At 36.2% G+C, this 16,805-nt stretch overlaps 1 protein-coding gene across 2 annotated transcripts in view; it reads right to left on the reverse strand.

Annotated features, from left to right (window-relative positions):
• LOC126825426 (RING finger protein 141) overlaps positions 1-10,992 on the reverse strand; it is a 128,645-nt gene extending 117,653 nt beyond the window's left edge. For both annotated transcript variants that reach the window (XM_050555118.2, XM_050555117.2), the window contains exon 1: positions 10,827-10,992. The gene's annotated coding sequence lies outside the window, so the exon portion shown is untranslated. The remainder of the gene's footprint in view (positions 1-10,826) is intronic.
• Between the last annotated feature and the right edge of the window lie 5,813 nt (positions 10,993-16,805).

Genomic DNA, 16,805 nt, shown 5'->3' on the forward strand with positions numbered 1-16,805 from the left:
GAAAATGAAGTGAATAATGGCTCAAGGTATTCCTTTGTTGTTGAAGTTCTACAATAATGCGATGGCATTTTAACCAAATTTGTTAGGAACTGGCGAGCGCAGAAATTCTGGATAGTTGCTTTTTTCGGCCTTACTTGAGTTTCTTTAACTGTTTCGGGTAGACCATGATCATTCAATGCTTTCATCCATTCATAAACTGTGTATTCACCGATTCCTAGCGTCGATAAAAACATATTTTTACAGACTTGAATTTTCTGTTGGCCGATTTTTAAGAAATACTTGAAAGTAAATTTTCGTCTACTATTTTCACCAATAGATGCAGTTGTGTAACAATTTTCAACCAAATTTCCGACATATATTTTCTTCGCGTTCCAATCCATATTGTTCCAAAAAGATCTAAATATTTCTTCCCTATTGGTATCATTTATCTGTCGACATTTCCTACTTTTATCACATCTTTTGCTGCAGCCTCCATCTCCTAAAATTCTTCCATCTCTTTCTAAACAGTATTTTTTCTTTCCGTCTATCTTTCCTACACCTTTATAAGCTTTACCATTCATGCGTAGTCTCTTATTTTTTTTTCTTTGCCATTTGTTAGGATCCGCCATCCCCCTCTTTGACCGTTTTGATTTATTATCGTCAACAATTTCTTCGTGATCGACTTGAATCATTCCAGCATGACCATCGTATTCAAGGATTGTATCTTCTTTACCTTCATCTAGCTCCACGAATCCAATTTCAGCATTACTAAACTCCCCATCACTAGTCCCAACCTGTTCATCCACTCCAGGCCCTTCGCCAACCAGTCCACACACTGTAGGCCCTGTCTCAAACTGCCCACCTGTCCTATCACTTCCTAATACTCTAGACTCTGTCCCAAGCCCACCTATACTAGGCCCTGTCCCAACCTGTCCACCCTTAGCCGACTCTATCCCGACTAGTCCACCCACTCTAGGCCCTGTCCCAAACTGGTCACATGCACATGGCCCTGTCCCAACCTTTTCAAATATTCTAGACCCTGTCCCAACCTGCCCATCTATACTAGGACCTGTCCCAACTTTTCCACCCCTAGTCGACCCTATCCCCACCAGTCTACCCACTCTAGATCCAGTCCCAAACTGGTCACCTGTACTTGGCCCTGTCCCAACCTGCCCACCTACATTAGGCCATGTCCCAACCTGTCCACCCATAGTCTGCCCTATGTCATCCTGTTCACTTACATTAGGCCCTGTTCTAACCTGTCAACCCATAGTCGGCCCTGCTCCGACCGCTCCACCCATAGTCGACCCTGCTCCAACATTTCCACTTACACTAGGCCATGTCCCAACCAGTTCAACAACACTAGGCCCTGCCCCAATCAATTTACCTAATGTATGACCTGCCCCAACCTGTTCGCCTAGTCTAGGCCGTGTCCTAACCTGCTCTCCTACTCTAGACCCTGGGCCGAACTCCTCACCTACTATAGGCCCATCGCTATCAGTATCACTATTGTTGTAGTCGTATTTTGATTTCTTCTTTTCAGGTTTCCAGTCTGGATCATTACTACTACTGTCTAAATCAGATTCACTATCACTGAAATTGTCACCCTCCTCACACCCTATCCGATTGTCAACACACTCTTTTCGAGCGCCAATTGTAGTAATTGTTTCCCTCTGGACGACATAATAACTGTAATAATTGTAAGATTGTAAAATCATATAAATCTGCAACTGTAAAAGAAATGAAATGACACAAAATTATAACCAAAACATAAAATATGAGATATATTTTAATCGAACAGTTCATTCAAAAATCACGTATCTCAAAGAATTCGTTGACAAAATCAAGATCAAAATTCTTGTATAATATTTTACTTTGTTAATAACCAAATAAAAGTTTACATTTGTGAATAAAAATTTAATAAAAATGACAGTTATTTTAATAAGCTTATTAGTTACCCAAACTTCGAATTATAAATTTGGATAAATTCTATCCAATGAGCATAAAAAGTGAAATTATGACATTTAATAATATTTTGTGCTAAAACTATAACCATTACGTAGAGTTATTATGCTGCTAATACTTATAATGTAATTTATTATAATTAAACTATTCAAACTTACAATTTGTAGACGTTATTCGTTAGTTATAGGCTCGACGTCAACATCTAGGCACATGTTCTTGAGTTACGAGATTTTCGACGACACAACTACGGTCCAATGAGAATAGGAGATTTTTTCACATGATCATAATTAGATTTCTGATTGGTTATCAGGCTCAGTATTTTCGCAGAAGATGTATCACTGAATTCTTTGCCAAGTCGTCAAATAAAAGAAAAACCGGGAAAATTGAGTTACGAGATTTTTGACGCCCAACGACGATATACATGAATTTTGCATGTAATGTCTAAATGAATTTTTGGTATAGAATTCATATTTATGAAAATAACATTAAAGTTTAATTTAGATTATTTCATCCATTTACATGTAGGGTCTATCTACAGTTGTTTTTTAATGATATGACTTTAAAATGTATCTATATTTTAACACTACTGACGATTATGACGTGGGTTTTTATGACATCACACCTCTGGGTCATTTAAGAGTTAAAACAGTTTTTAAAATTGATTAAAAATTGTAAACCTCTGGAGGGTGCACAAGCTAAAATAGCGATTTTTTTGCACATATTAGGGGCCATAATCGAGGAAGTTACAGACTGATATGGGCAAATGTCTGGAATCATGCACTTAAATCCTTTACTGGCAATTGCTGAGTTGGAAAAATATCAACTGCATATTTTTGAATATTTATTTGGTACCCATGAGGAACCTGGCTTTACTGCTTCTCTTCTTGTGGCTTTTTATCTGCAAGTTTAAATTAATTGCTATTTAACTAGCCTATTTGTTATAACTGATAAGTAAAATAATGATTAAAACTAAATGTAAGATGTAAATTTTTGTAATTGAGTAATAGTTCCAATACCTTGTAAAATGAAAGACTTCACTGGATGTTTATAATTACTTGTGGTCAATATCTAATACATGTGCCATATCAAACCTTTGCACATTGTTTTAAACATGTCTCAGTTTAGACAGATAATAATTAAGAGAACTCACAAAATTCTAAGCAAGAATACACAATATACAGGTCACAATTCTATGGAATACAATTACTGATTATTAATGAGCGACCTTTCGACTAGGCTTCTCTAGTCATTATCAAGCAATAATAAAATACGAAAATATATACATGTACACAACAATACTTGGGTAATGCTGACCAACCAGAGATACCTTTTAATTACATGTACCCAAAGAAGACCTAACTTAGATGGATAGAAATGAAATGAAATGTGGTTTAACGTCATACTGTTCTGCTCCTATACTGGGCTAATGAAAACGGGCATACGCCATACAGTGTGCTATGAGGGAAATTTTGCCCGGGCAGAGGCACTATCGTCTACTCTTATATCGAATTTCAACTGCCAAGGGATCTTTTACGTGCATTCCAATGTTTACAAGGGACCTTGGTTTTTCGTCTCATCCGAAGGACTAGACAGCTGTCCTTGTCAGGCCCTCCGTACTGCATCACTGACAAGGGGAAACCACGTCGGAAAATTGGGATGAACTTTCTCGGCCAATGCAGGGATCGAACACCCGACCTCCAGGCTCGTCAATTAGAACTAGCGAACACGAATTATCGCGACAGCAAATTATTCAATTTTATTATTATTAACATCGAAATAGTGGACGATTTCATCCCCAAAGGCATGGATGAAATCTCCCCCACAAAGCCCTGGTCGATATTAGATGATACCATCTCATCGTTGTTTTTTTTTTTTATTCCGGTGCAAAGTTATCCTCAGAGATATGGAATTATCAATTTAATGAGCGATTCCGAGGTGAAGAAACACAAGCGAGGCTGGAAGGGAAACATGAAATTTAGATCGGTTGTAAAAAAATGCATGATTTTCAGATCTGAAGGCCTGAATAATCAGAAAACCATTAGAATTTGTTTGTTTTTAAAAGTTCTGCCACATGTTAACGTTTTGTATACAAAACTTTTAATATCATGGATTTAGCTGTTCAAGACATAAAAATTCATTGAAAATCAATATACTTGTTCGTCTCAAGATCTTAAACTCTGTGTATCAATCTGTAGTCAATCGGATGATAACTTTAGCCTTTAGAGCGTCACAAAGTGATCAAGGGCCATAACTCTGGCAGTAATTATCAGAAATTGCTGAAAATCAATAGGATTTTTCGCCTCATGACCTTAAACAGTGTGTATAAATTTAAAGTCAATCGGATATTAACCTAGGCCTCTAGAGCGTCCACAAGATTTTTCAAAGTGATCAAGGGCCATAACTCTGGGGTTCTTCGTCTCATGAGTCATGACCTTAAACACTGTGTATAAATTTTAGGTTAATCGGATATTAACTTTGGCCTCTAGAGCGTCCACAAGATTTTTCAAGTGATCAGGGGCCATAACTCTAGCAATAATTATCGGAAATTGCTGAAAATCAATAGGCTTCTTCGTCTCATGACCTTAAACACTGTGTATAAATTTAAAGTCAATCAGATATTAACTTTGGCCTCTAGAGCGTCCAAAAGCTATTGTGGACGCCGGACCGACGGACGGACAGACGGGGGCGACGACAATATATAACCACATTTCAATGTGGGCGTACAAAAAGTGATCCTGACAAAATTTGTTACTAAATTAGCTGACTTTCTAATGGGAAATTTCTCGACAAGGAAAGATGCTAGAAGCAATTTTTGGACATCTATATGATCGTATTGATCCACTCTGTATGTCTATTGAAATCAATATCATAATTTTAAACGAATAATAAATATAACTCACTTCAAAAAATATTTGTTTTGAAGGCTAAAAATACAGTTTTTGCCAAAATGACATTAATTCCAGTGATAATGAAAATGTTAAAGGAGCTAAATCGCTAATATTTTGGATCTAGAAACTGACATATATACTAATGTAATGTGAATGTATATAAACTGATTTACATTCAATTGTTTCTGTTTTTACTGCAATTTCTAATCAGTTATATTCGCCGAAATACGCCAGAAGTCTCAATCCAATGGCAATCTCTAGCGTCTGGTTATTCCACTCTATACCGATAGTATTTATTGCGCATGCTATCCAGATAAGAATATGACGTCACCGTTTGACATGACTTGTGGAATATATCTAGTCTCTTTCTATGAGTCGTTTGTTAAAAATGGAGCTGAAATGCACCATGGTACACGATTCGTGTACCAACGGGAAATGTTTATTTTGTCTTAATTATTGGATATCAGAAGCCCATCTTTTTTCCATAAGATCACAACATCAATGTTGATTTAAATTGACAAATAATTTGTGTTTTCAATGTCGAAGATTTTGGATGATATTGAGTTAGAGACTTAGCTACATTAAGTTAGTTCTATGAAATCATAAATGGCATATGGCATCACCTGGTGAAACTTTTATGAGAATTGAATAGTGACTTGTAGAAAATCATCTATTTCTCTGCAACCGTACAAGTTAGAAACCATTTTGTGGTATCTGTATGATCGTATGGGTTCATTCTATTTGTTGATTGGAATCAAATTTCATAATTTTAAAAACATTACAAGTCAGACTCATTTCATTAAAATATCTGTTTTGAAGGCTAAAAATACAGTTTTTGCCCAAATGACGTCATTTCCGGTGACAGTGAAAATATTAAATTGGATTGCCTTAGTCAAAAGTGGCATTAGGCATCAAATGGTAAATAAATTGAAAATCGAATGATAATTGACTCTTTTACAGGCAAAATAACATAAAAAGTGACTCATGCAAAATTACCTATTTCTCGGCAACTGCTCATATTACACACCAATTTTCACATACATTGTCTTCGTATGGATTAATGCTACAAGTTTATAGAAATATTTTAAAATATGTAAAGCCTGAATGCGTTGTAAATAGCTCATTTTTACACCTGTTTTCACCTTTATATTGAAATGGCACAAAAAAAACCCCCGAAATTAAAAACATTGACTCCGACTTTTTTTGCGCCTTTTGTAGGGGCATTTGTCTTGATCTATCAGATTTGCAAAAATTAACAATTGCTAGTGAAACAACGTTCCGACTCGTCAAAATTAGAGTTTTTAGCAAAATTGCGTCACAGAAATGAAATGATATGAAATGTTGTTTTATGGCACGTGAGCTCCAACCGGGCTATATTGCGCCAAACATATGGTGAAATGTTGTTTTATGGCACGTGAGCTCCAACCGGGCTATATTGCGCCAAACATATGGTGAATTTTACGAGACAAATTAAAACAATATCACAGAAATGTATTTATATATGTAAATAAAAACAAATATAACAGAAAATATAATTAAAAATGAATTATATCAAAGCTTTTACATATATAATCATTCAAAAAATAATACATGATAAAAAATATACAATTAAAATTTTAAAAAAAAGTTTGTCTCTTTTAAAAAGTTAAGCAGTTTAGAATAAAGACCCGGTTGGGCAAACAATTGATGTAAGGAATGGCAACGGTAATGATTTAATCTAATGTCTTTCAGATGCTTGCACTCAATCAAAATGTGCTTAACTGTCAATGGAACATGACAATGAACACATTCTGGTTGAGGTTCTCGCTTTAAGATGTAAATATGAGTAAAAAATGTATGACCTCTGCGAGAGCGGCACAAAACAACCTCATCTTACCTGTTAGTTCTATAGGAGGTTGGTCAGTCTCCTAGGAGAGGCTTAATGTGATGAAGTTTGTTCATGCCTGCAAGATCCCAAGACCGTTGCCAGTGCCCATATATAAAGAAGTTAATAGATGATTTAAAATCGGAGAAAGGTAAAAGAAATTGTGATATGGGAAGATCTAAATCAGACTTGGCAGCTAAGTCTGCTTGATCATTCCCTTTAATATCAACATGACTGGGGAGCCAGCAAAGGATGGTTTCCTTTGCGTTAAACTCTTGTGATAGTAGCAGAGGATAAATGTCTGCTACTATTGGGTCAATTGGGTGTACAAGCTGCTTATTGTTTATTGCCTGTAAAGTCTAAAGAGGACAAAGAATCAGTGAATACGACTTTTTCTTAAATTAGAAGATGATTGAATGAATTCCAGTGCCTGAAAGATGGCCTGGAGCTCAGCAGTAAATATGGAAGCAGCAGAAATGATTCCAGATGGTGTGACAGTAGCCGAAGCTACCCGATGAGGCGATCACCATCTTTGGAACCATCTGTGTAAATGGGAGCATAATAATCACCATATTTAGACCTTAACTCTCGAAAGAGAGACTGAAACACTGAGAAACTAGTATCTTTCTTTTTGTTTTTCGTTAGATCCAAACTGATCTTTGGAGACGATATACATGTAGTCCATGGTGGAGTACTAATTATAAACAAAGGGGTATTCACAATGCTGATGCCAGCCTCTGACAAAAGGGGTTGGATGCAAATACCGAATGATGGAATAACGTTAGTTTTCAGTAAATACAGATGTTCATGATATGGTCTAAATATGGTATTAAATGATATATGATTAAGCAGAGATGCAATTTTTTGTAGCATACTGCAGCACCAGTTTATCAAGTCTGTCATGCAATGAGAAATTGTGTCGCATCCGGTGCCGATAGCAAACTTTACCTGTAATAAAAAAAATTCAGAATTTGCACAATGGAGCATATGAACTTTTGTTTTATACAAATCGGGCAATAAATAATGAATCTAGAACTGATAAACTGAATTGGCCAATAGCGGCCAAGAAAAATTATCAGACAACCCTTTAACCCTGGGTAAAATGGCATAAAAAAATATTCATTATTAAAAAAGTTTTAAATTTTCAAAATTTGGCGCCTCATATTTCCGAAGATTCGTCAAATATCATAAATCTAAAACACTGTAGCTATGTGCCATGTCTCCAACTATGCCAAAATGTATCAAATATTAAAATCCAACGATTCTTGTTAAAATTACAGCAATATTTTAAAAAACGACAACTTCAGTGATTTCAGACATTTCGCATTGTCGCAGAACGTTCAAAATAGCTTTATCACCCAATAATACATTCTACAGTAGATATCGCTTGTGTGATATATTTCATAATCTACTGCGATATCTCCTTAGGAGATATCGCTTTACATGAATTTGATTGGTCCGTTGAAAAGGAACTACTTTTTTTTATTTTCAAAGAACAGTTCATTTATTATTAAAAGTAACTTTTTTGTTATTAAAAATGAACTATTATTATTCAATTGACCTTGATGGAAACACTGGGTCAATATAAAAGGACTTTGCAATGTTTGAATTGCTGTCAAAAAATGATGTATCACTACGCCTTAATGTTCAGTAAAAGTGAAATCTACAGCAAAGAATTATATTTATCTATTTGTGCATGTAAGAAGGGATTGGGTGATAAATAAAATCTCCTACTCGTCTTTTTTGATATCAAAAAAGACTGGTAGGAGATTCTCTATTTATACTCTAAGTCACACCCACTTTTCCAGTAAAACCGAAGATATAAAATCGATCCGACAAGTAGTGGAAAAAGAAAAATAATAATAAGAACTAGATCTGCTAAGCAGATATTAAAGCTTTCATATTTACAATCACTTCCTGTCACATATATGGGTCATATAAAGAATCTGAACAAGATAAAAAAAATCATTAAAATCGGCACGAAAAAAGTCAAGGGCAAAATTCGAAATTGTGACATTTTCAAATACCATAAATTCGACCCTGATCCCGGCTATCCAGAAATGTATTCATTTTGGAAATAGGAGACGTATTCTTCAAACTCTGGCCTATTGTATTCATTTCCATGTCTGTTATCGTCGGGTTTTCACTTTTTCTCATATTCAGTTCAAAATGGTGACCATCAGTTGACCGATATCAAAATTCTTATTGGATAGATTTTTAGGCATTCCTTCAAGGATTCAGAAAATGTAACTCCCATGTCTGTGAGTAAAATACTGCGAAAGCCTTGTGGATTTTCACGTTTCAAGATGGAGGCACTTTCGGTTCAATCGGCAGACTTCATATTTTGTGTACACATCTGTACTTTCTTAGCTAGAACAGAAAAAAATTTCAAGGCACTCTGACCTATATTTCGTCGATTTTTTTGAAAATTTTGATCCTTAATTTCATCAAGGGGAGATAATTTAGAAAATTTCTAATGACATCTTTCAAGTCGCATCGGTAAGGCCTACTTACATACTAAATTTCATGAAAATCGTGCAACTATTAAAGAAGTTGTCAACTTGGTCTCAACTTCCAGTTCGAAATCACAGCGACAAATTTTTGAAATTCGAAAATTGGAAGTAAATGTTTCAAGGTACTCAAAGAAAAAAGAATTAGTAAAATAGGTCAAACAGTCACAAAGTTACAGCAATGTAGGTCAAATGCATTCGTTCGTAAAATTCAGTGATTTCAGATGAGTAAAATGTTTTGAAAATATATTCATTCCAAAGCCACTACCTATTCTTGGGGGGGAGGGGGGGTACGTCAAAGTTTCAGAAAGTTCCTATGGTTAGATTCTGAGATATGAGATTTGCAGGAAAAGAACAAAAAAAAAAATAATAATAATATTAATCTTAACAGAAACAATAAGCTTTTCACACTTTTTTTAAAAAAAATTATCAAGAAAAAAATAAGACTTTCAATGATGGACACATTATTTTATTATAGATCCTATAAATCTTTGTCAATGATTAATAATAATAGGCCTGTATACTATAGTCTAACAATATGTCAATAAAGTACGTGAAGACTCGGCCCGTACTAAAAACATGCACAGATCTAGAAATATGATAGGGTTTGGTTCAAGTTTTCTCTTTTACGGTATTGGAAAATACCAACCAAATTAAAAAACACCTAGCACGAAGTCGTCGATATCACAAGCCTCCTGTCCACAAACTTGACCTCTCAATGTTGACACAACCTTCACCCTTTATGGCGTTATGGCTTTTGAATATTGGTCGTGTATCAACCTTTGCGCTTAAATGGATATGCAAATAATAAAATTACTCTGTACTCACTTTTTTTACTGGTATTATTTCATTCGGGATAAATATACAGTAGACTTCGACGGACGCGCATACAACGGACTATCGCTTATAACGGACACAACAGTTTGGTCCCGATTTTTGTAATAGACATTTCTTATTTTCAAAGTCTTTTATAGCGGACACTGTATAATGGACAATCATTTATAACGGACAATTTTCATCGGTGCCTAATCGACAAATCAATGTAAAAGTCTATTTCTATAACGGACTCTCGAATAAGCAGAACAAAATGATGATATTACTGATTTTATTATCGGTGACTGGAATACTTTTCCCAGAAAATATCCATATTGTTTTTATGGTAAACATGTGAATACATACATGACTTTTATGTAAATACATGTATGTTCTGTAGATTCTGCATATGATAAATGCTGTTATTTCATGGGATGGTGTTACCTTCTGGTCGCTAATTCAGGGTTGATAGTAGTTTTTTTATATAACGGACACCGTTTATAACGGACGATTTCTTCCGGTCCCGAGGTGTCCGTTATATGCGAAGTCTACTGTATATGTAAAATGGCAAAAAACCTCATATGGTTTTAGACAGATAGTGTCAAAATGAGTCTTGTTTTGGATGGAATCAAAAACCTGAATATTAATATTGGGCACATTCTTCACTCCTTGGGCAGATTGCAATCTTCACTACCTTGCTGCACAAAGTCCACTCTGTCTGTGCAGATTGGACCCTGCGTGCGGAGATTGTATGTCCAAAAATATTTGCTGTAATTATTTTTGTATAATTGAAATAAATACACTTACATTGTATAACAAACAGTTTTATTTATCAAAGTGCAATGTACATTGTAGCTTGTAACGTGTTTCTGAATTCTGGTTAAGTGGACATAAATCTTTAGATTCGAGTATGCCGATGACCCAATTTTTTCAGATTGTAGTCAGGCTGTGAGGCAGCAAAAATTTGGTGAGTTCCCACTAAAATATATTATTGTAAGCAACTCATAATAAATATACCCTTTAAAGATTTTGGTTAAATTGATGGTGGTTTATGGCTTTCAATCATTTGTACATGCTGTCCTGCTAACGCAGTGATCATTATGAATACAGAGTAGGATTAGGCGGATTATTATCGTTCGTTTGTTCGTGGGGTGGACATTCGGATTATCATTGCGGTAATCCCAATACCTTGGACAGAGTTAACTCAGCGCGCAGATTAGTCAACGGAAATTAGACAGAGATTCACGCATGCGGCGCGCGGGGGTAATCTCTTCACGAGGGGCAATCTGCACTCATCATCCTAAAACTTGAATTTGACTGAAAATTTCAATATATTCCCTTTTCATTATCTATTTCTTAACTATAATAGTAAGAACTGTCAGTTCTTTATTAATAAAAAACTTAACTTAAGTTTGCAAGGTAAAACAAAAAAGATCCAATTGTATAGCTAAAAACAAATACATCCAATCCATCCAGATATGTTATTACTTAGCCTACTATTACTAAGCTACTTTTATAATATATAAGCAGTGTACTCTTATAAAACATTAGTTCAGCCCTGAACGTAGGTCTCATTACACTCGGCCTGTAGCCTACATTCAGGAACCGTCCTATTGAATCCTTGTCGAAAAATTTCGTTTGCCAGTCAACTATACTAGTAGGGCTATGAATGCTGTGATGTCATCGTGGCTAATTTTCATCGATGGCGTCAAAAATCAGGACACGCATTACAAAACACTAATTTGTAAGCAAATGTCTGTACTTAAAACTAAAATGATTTATATGGTATGAATCAGAATTGAATTAGCATTTCAATGGTGTTATTTATATTTTGGTACGCTAATTACCTGTCGAGAAATCGTCCGTTGAAAAGCGTATACGGCTTATCGAGGGATTTTCTCGCCGTAAAATTTTGTGGCACACAGATTTTTACGATTTTCGGATTTTGTATGCTATTTTTAGTCGTTTCGTAGCTAATGGTGACACACGGGATATCCAGAATTCTTATCCAATCAAAAAGAGGGAATGCTAAATTTTATAAAACCGCGTGCGCTGAATTTCTAACTCAATTAGGAGCCGAGATAGGTCAAATTGAAGGAATAATTAGCTTTTTAATATTATTTATAAAATAAAATTTTCACACGCGCACTCAGATTTGTGAAGAAGAATATGTTTTCTACAAACTGCAAAAAAAATTATTCTAAAATATTAATAAATAAATAGCTACGACGCTAATATGTGAGTGAGGGGTAGGCGTCAATTCTCGACACAAAATCCAGGGGGCGTGGCCGTGCTACGTAAATCTTCGCGAGATTTTCAAGGACGTATCCACAGAAGAACTTCAAGAAGATTGTGGAACATTATGTAAGTTTTCAAATGTGGAATTCGTCTTAATCTAACTTAATCGTAAAACGATTTTGGAAATTCATTTCTCCACTTTAAAAAACGGTTTCGGAACCAAGATCTTTGGGTTATAAACTTACATTTCAATTTTCAACAAAATCGGATAAAAATTGTGACCTCCATAGGGTCTACAACCTTGATATACCATATTTTTACGCTATTTGAGAACGAACGGAGGCCATTTTGTCTGTCAGTTTTGGGCCGATTTCACGAAATTCGAACTCAGCCGTCCTTAGGGTTTAACGGTGATATAATAATATGTTTTTAAATCGGATAAAAATTATGACCTCTATAGGGCTCACAAGCTAAAAACGCGATTTTTCGTACAATCAGGGGCCATAATTCAGGAAGTTACGTTCCGATATGTGCGAATATCGAAAGGAACCGAGATCCTTGGGTTATAATCATACATTTCAAGTTTAAACTAAATCGGATAAAAATTGTGACCTCTACAGTGTTCACAAGCTAAAAACGTGATTTTTCGTACAATCAGGGGCCATAATCCATGAAGTTACAGTCCGATACATACCAATATCGAAAGGATCCGAGATCTTAGGGTGATAAACCTATATTTCAAGTTTCATTGAAATCAGATAAAAATTGTGACCTGTAGACTGTTCACAAACAATTGTGGACGGAGGCGACGACAATATACGTCCACATGAAAATGTGGGAGTATAAAAACACTTGTAATCACTAAATCAGAGATCATCGAACATGGTTATGAGTTTCTGTACATATACAGGACACCAACACAAGTCAAAATAAAAGGCAACTTGTCTGCACTACATTTAAAGTGTTACTCTACTCTACTGTAGGTAGGCCTAGCTAGTAGGCCTACTATTAGTATTAGTGCTAAAAACAATGCGACCGTTCACACCTAAAAGTCCAATCAACAGTGGTTAGTTTGAGTAAACTGTTGTAGTAACTAGGTTTTCTAGCTGCTCATCGGAATAGTCACAAACACTAATTAATAGATTAAAGTCTGAAATTTCTCACAAGAATTAGGCTACTGGTGCCACATGGAACACAATTAATTCACATTCAATCCAAGAAAATCTGTGTTAAAATTAGCCATTCACTAAAAAATCAGTGTCCAATACTTAGATTGGGGAACTCTTTGGCGTCTCCACCATGTTGTGTGCTGTCAAGTCCACACTAATTATTATATTTTCATCGGAGAAGATTGATCATAGAAACAAAGACTTTATCATAGGCACATGTTTTTTCACTTCCTTTCAGGGGAGCTTACTCCTAATAGTAAGTGCAGGGGGACTGCACCACATAAAATTTACACAAAAACAAATACACGGACAGGACATCATACTCAGGAAAACACAAACATACAGACAATTCAAAAAAAGTGAATGGAACCGGGGCTAGCCGTAAGCGTCGACTGCGCTGTACAGTCCCCGGTCTGTAGTGACACAGACTTCACTCAAATTTGAAAACAATTAGGAATACAACCCAAAGAACCCATTGTGTAATGCCAGCATGAGTCATGATCTGCTATATGCTACACGAAATACGAATGTAAGCATATGTAGTAAAATTCAACTATACAAGTAACCACATCGGTGAAATGTTTAAAAAAGTTGTCTAAACTCTTAAATTCAATAAAGAAACGCTTCAGTATTTAATACATATAGGGTACATGTTCCATAGTCACAAAAAACAAAAACAAAACTGAATACAGAAAAGCAAGTAGGAAATGTAGACTGTCTCGAGGGACAGCCGTCTGCTGACTGAGAATGACGTCATATCTTATGCCCCATTGACACTTTCACGCAAGCGTGGTACGCTTTGGTACGCTAAAGTTCGTACCAAGGCGGAAACTATGCGTACCATCGCGGCAAACAGTCTTATCTTATGCCCCATTGACACTTTCACGCAATCGTGGTATGCTTTGGTACGCTAAAGTTCGTACCAAGACGGAAACTATGCGTACCATCGCGGCAAAAAGTCGTAAACTATGCGTACCATTGCGTGACAGTGCCGACCCAAAACCTTGGATTTGTCCAAGCTCATGCCACGCACTCCAGGGCGTACCATTTTCGTGAACTATGCGCAAACTATGCGTACCCGGTGCGTAAAAGTGTCAATGGAAATTATGTCACGCACTCAGGGGTACTCATTGTCATGCATTGGTGCGCAAGGTTCATCACTGGTACGACAAGATCAGCAATGGTGCTCATGGGTTGATGTAGGTATCTGCCAGTGGTCAGGAATTCTTCCCGCCACTTGACGTGTTTCACTCATTGGTGCTCACAGTTTACTCATTGATCCTCACAGTGTACTCACTGGTGCTCATAATTTACTCACTGGTGCTCATAGTTTACTCTCATATACTCATTGGCAGGTTTGCTTCACTCACAGACGCCGCACCAATCAGCTTCATGTAACGTACAGTTGCTCCATGTTCCACCATCAGAAGCTCCACCTTCCGCTCCAACATCAAGGTACAGAAATTGGTACCCAGCATCCACCACTGCAAGAAGCACGATGCTATGAAAGTTCTTGTAGTTAAAGTAGAAGGATCCACCCGAGGGGGGTTTCTTCATAGCAACATGCTTGCCGTCAACGGCTCCAAGACAGTTGTGGTAATTCAATCTGCTACTAAAACCTTCAGCAATAGTCTTCCACTGGTCTTCTGTTCTAGGACAAACTAATACTTCTGTCTTGTAGACCTTGACGATAGCTTTACATACTTCTGGTAGAAACTTGCATATAGTGCTAAGTTCAACTCTGAAAACTGTATTGGAGACTTGCATAGGAATCGCCACCGACTAAGAAGCGGAGTGTGATTGCTAACTTCAGGCCAACTTCAAGAGGTTGTCTCATAAATGTTTTATTCTTCTTCAGGTGTGGGGTCAACTTTTCAATCATCTCTTGAAACAGTTCGGGGGTGATACGTAGGAAGTTCCGGTAACCTCTGCAATCTTCCTTGTGTAGTTCCGACAATAACTGGTCATCATAATGGCCAAAATGTTGTCTCCTTGTCAACCATTCCCTCACCCAGAGTCTCCTGACTTTTCTTTTCTTGCTAAAGACAGACGTTCTGTCAGTGTCAGGTTTTGATTGTAGAACAATATTTCGTTCACTTTCATCTTCTTCCAACAGTAGTAGACCAGCAGCTGCTGTAAGATGTACGTTTTGCAAAGTAAGGTTCCTTTCTTCAAAGTCTCTGGAGTTCATCATTTTGAAGAGTTGCCGACGGAATGGACCATATCCCAATACCTTTCCTTTATATATACTATTTCTATGAAGCGTGCCAGTGCATGCCACAAAATTATTCACAAAATGGTCACGCATGCTTAAAACTGAGAACTCTAGCGTAACCAATACCTGACAATGCAGGAACTGGCGTACCATAGCGCAAGTGCTCGGTCACCTGCGCAAACTGTGCGCAAACTATCCGCAGATATTGCGTACTGTAACGGGACAATGATGGACGATGCGGACACATGAGAGACAACTAACATGGTACGAATGCGCACAAGTGCGGACAGATTTTGAATACTATGAGCAAAGGTTGGTCGGCAACGGTACGAAGTATTTGATTTTCAGGTGAAATATACATGATATCCATCCACATTGGTACGCATTAATGATTACCATTGCGGATTCAAAATGCGTGAAAGTGTCAATGGGGCATTAGAAGGTGATAAAAAATCACAATAATAAGGGCGATAATCCAGATAAAATAACATTAAAAGCTTAAAAACCATAAGTTCTAGCGACTAATCGGAATTATTAAGTTATGTAATTGTACAATATATAATAATATATTAATATAATACCCCACACAAGAAATGCAAAACAGGTATGTTGAAGAAATCGTACTATGTAAGTATATTTATAAAGGAATAACATTAAGGGAGGTAATTCAGACAGGGTTAGGTAACTACAGAAAATCTAAAATAAAATTTAAATTGGATCATTATTATCCAGTATGTAGTCGGTTATATACTTACAAGAAATGTCAAACTTGGTATGTTGAAGTAATGGAAGTTTTGAAATTTCTTTTAAAATGCGTAATTGTGTAGCGCCTTTGGCAGTGCATTTAAAGTAAAGAGATTTTATTCGGGAGAGAAATAGTTCTTTATCGTTACATATTGTCAAAAATCGTAATGCCTGTGAATAGAAAACACTATATAGCGTGGTATCTGGTATGTTACTATAGATTGACGGGTATTTTACTACTTCAAAACCAAATTTATCCGTTTTGTCGAAAATACCTACATTAAATTTATTGTTAATTATATTGATGTTAAGGTCAAGAACAGATGCATTTATAGTACCGGAATTTTCTTTATTTAATATTAGTTCAGGAGGATATATCTCACTTTTATATTTGTTGAAATTTCCATTATTATTGATAGG

This window comes from Patella vulgata, chromosome 6 (genome assembly GCF_932274485.2).
Source record: "Patella vulgata chromosome 6, xgPatVulg1.2, whole genome shotgun sequence".
NCBI classification, from domain to species: domain Eukaryota; kingdom Metazoa; phylum Mollusca; class Gastropoda; family Patellidae; genus Patella; species Patella vulgata.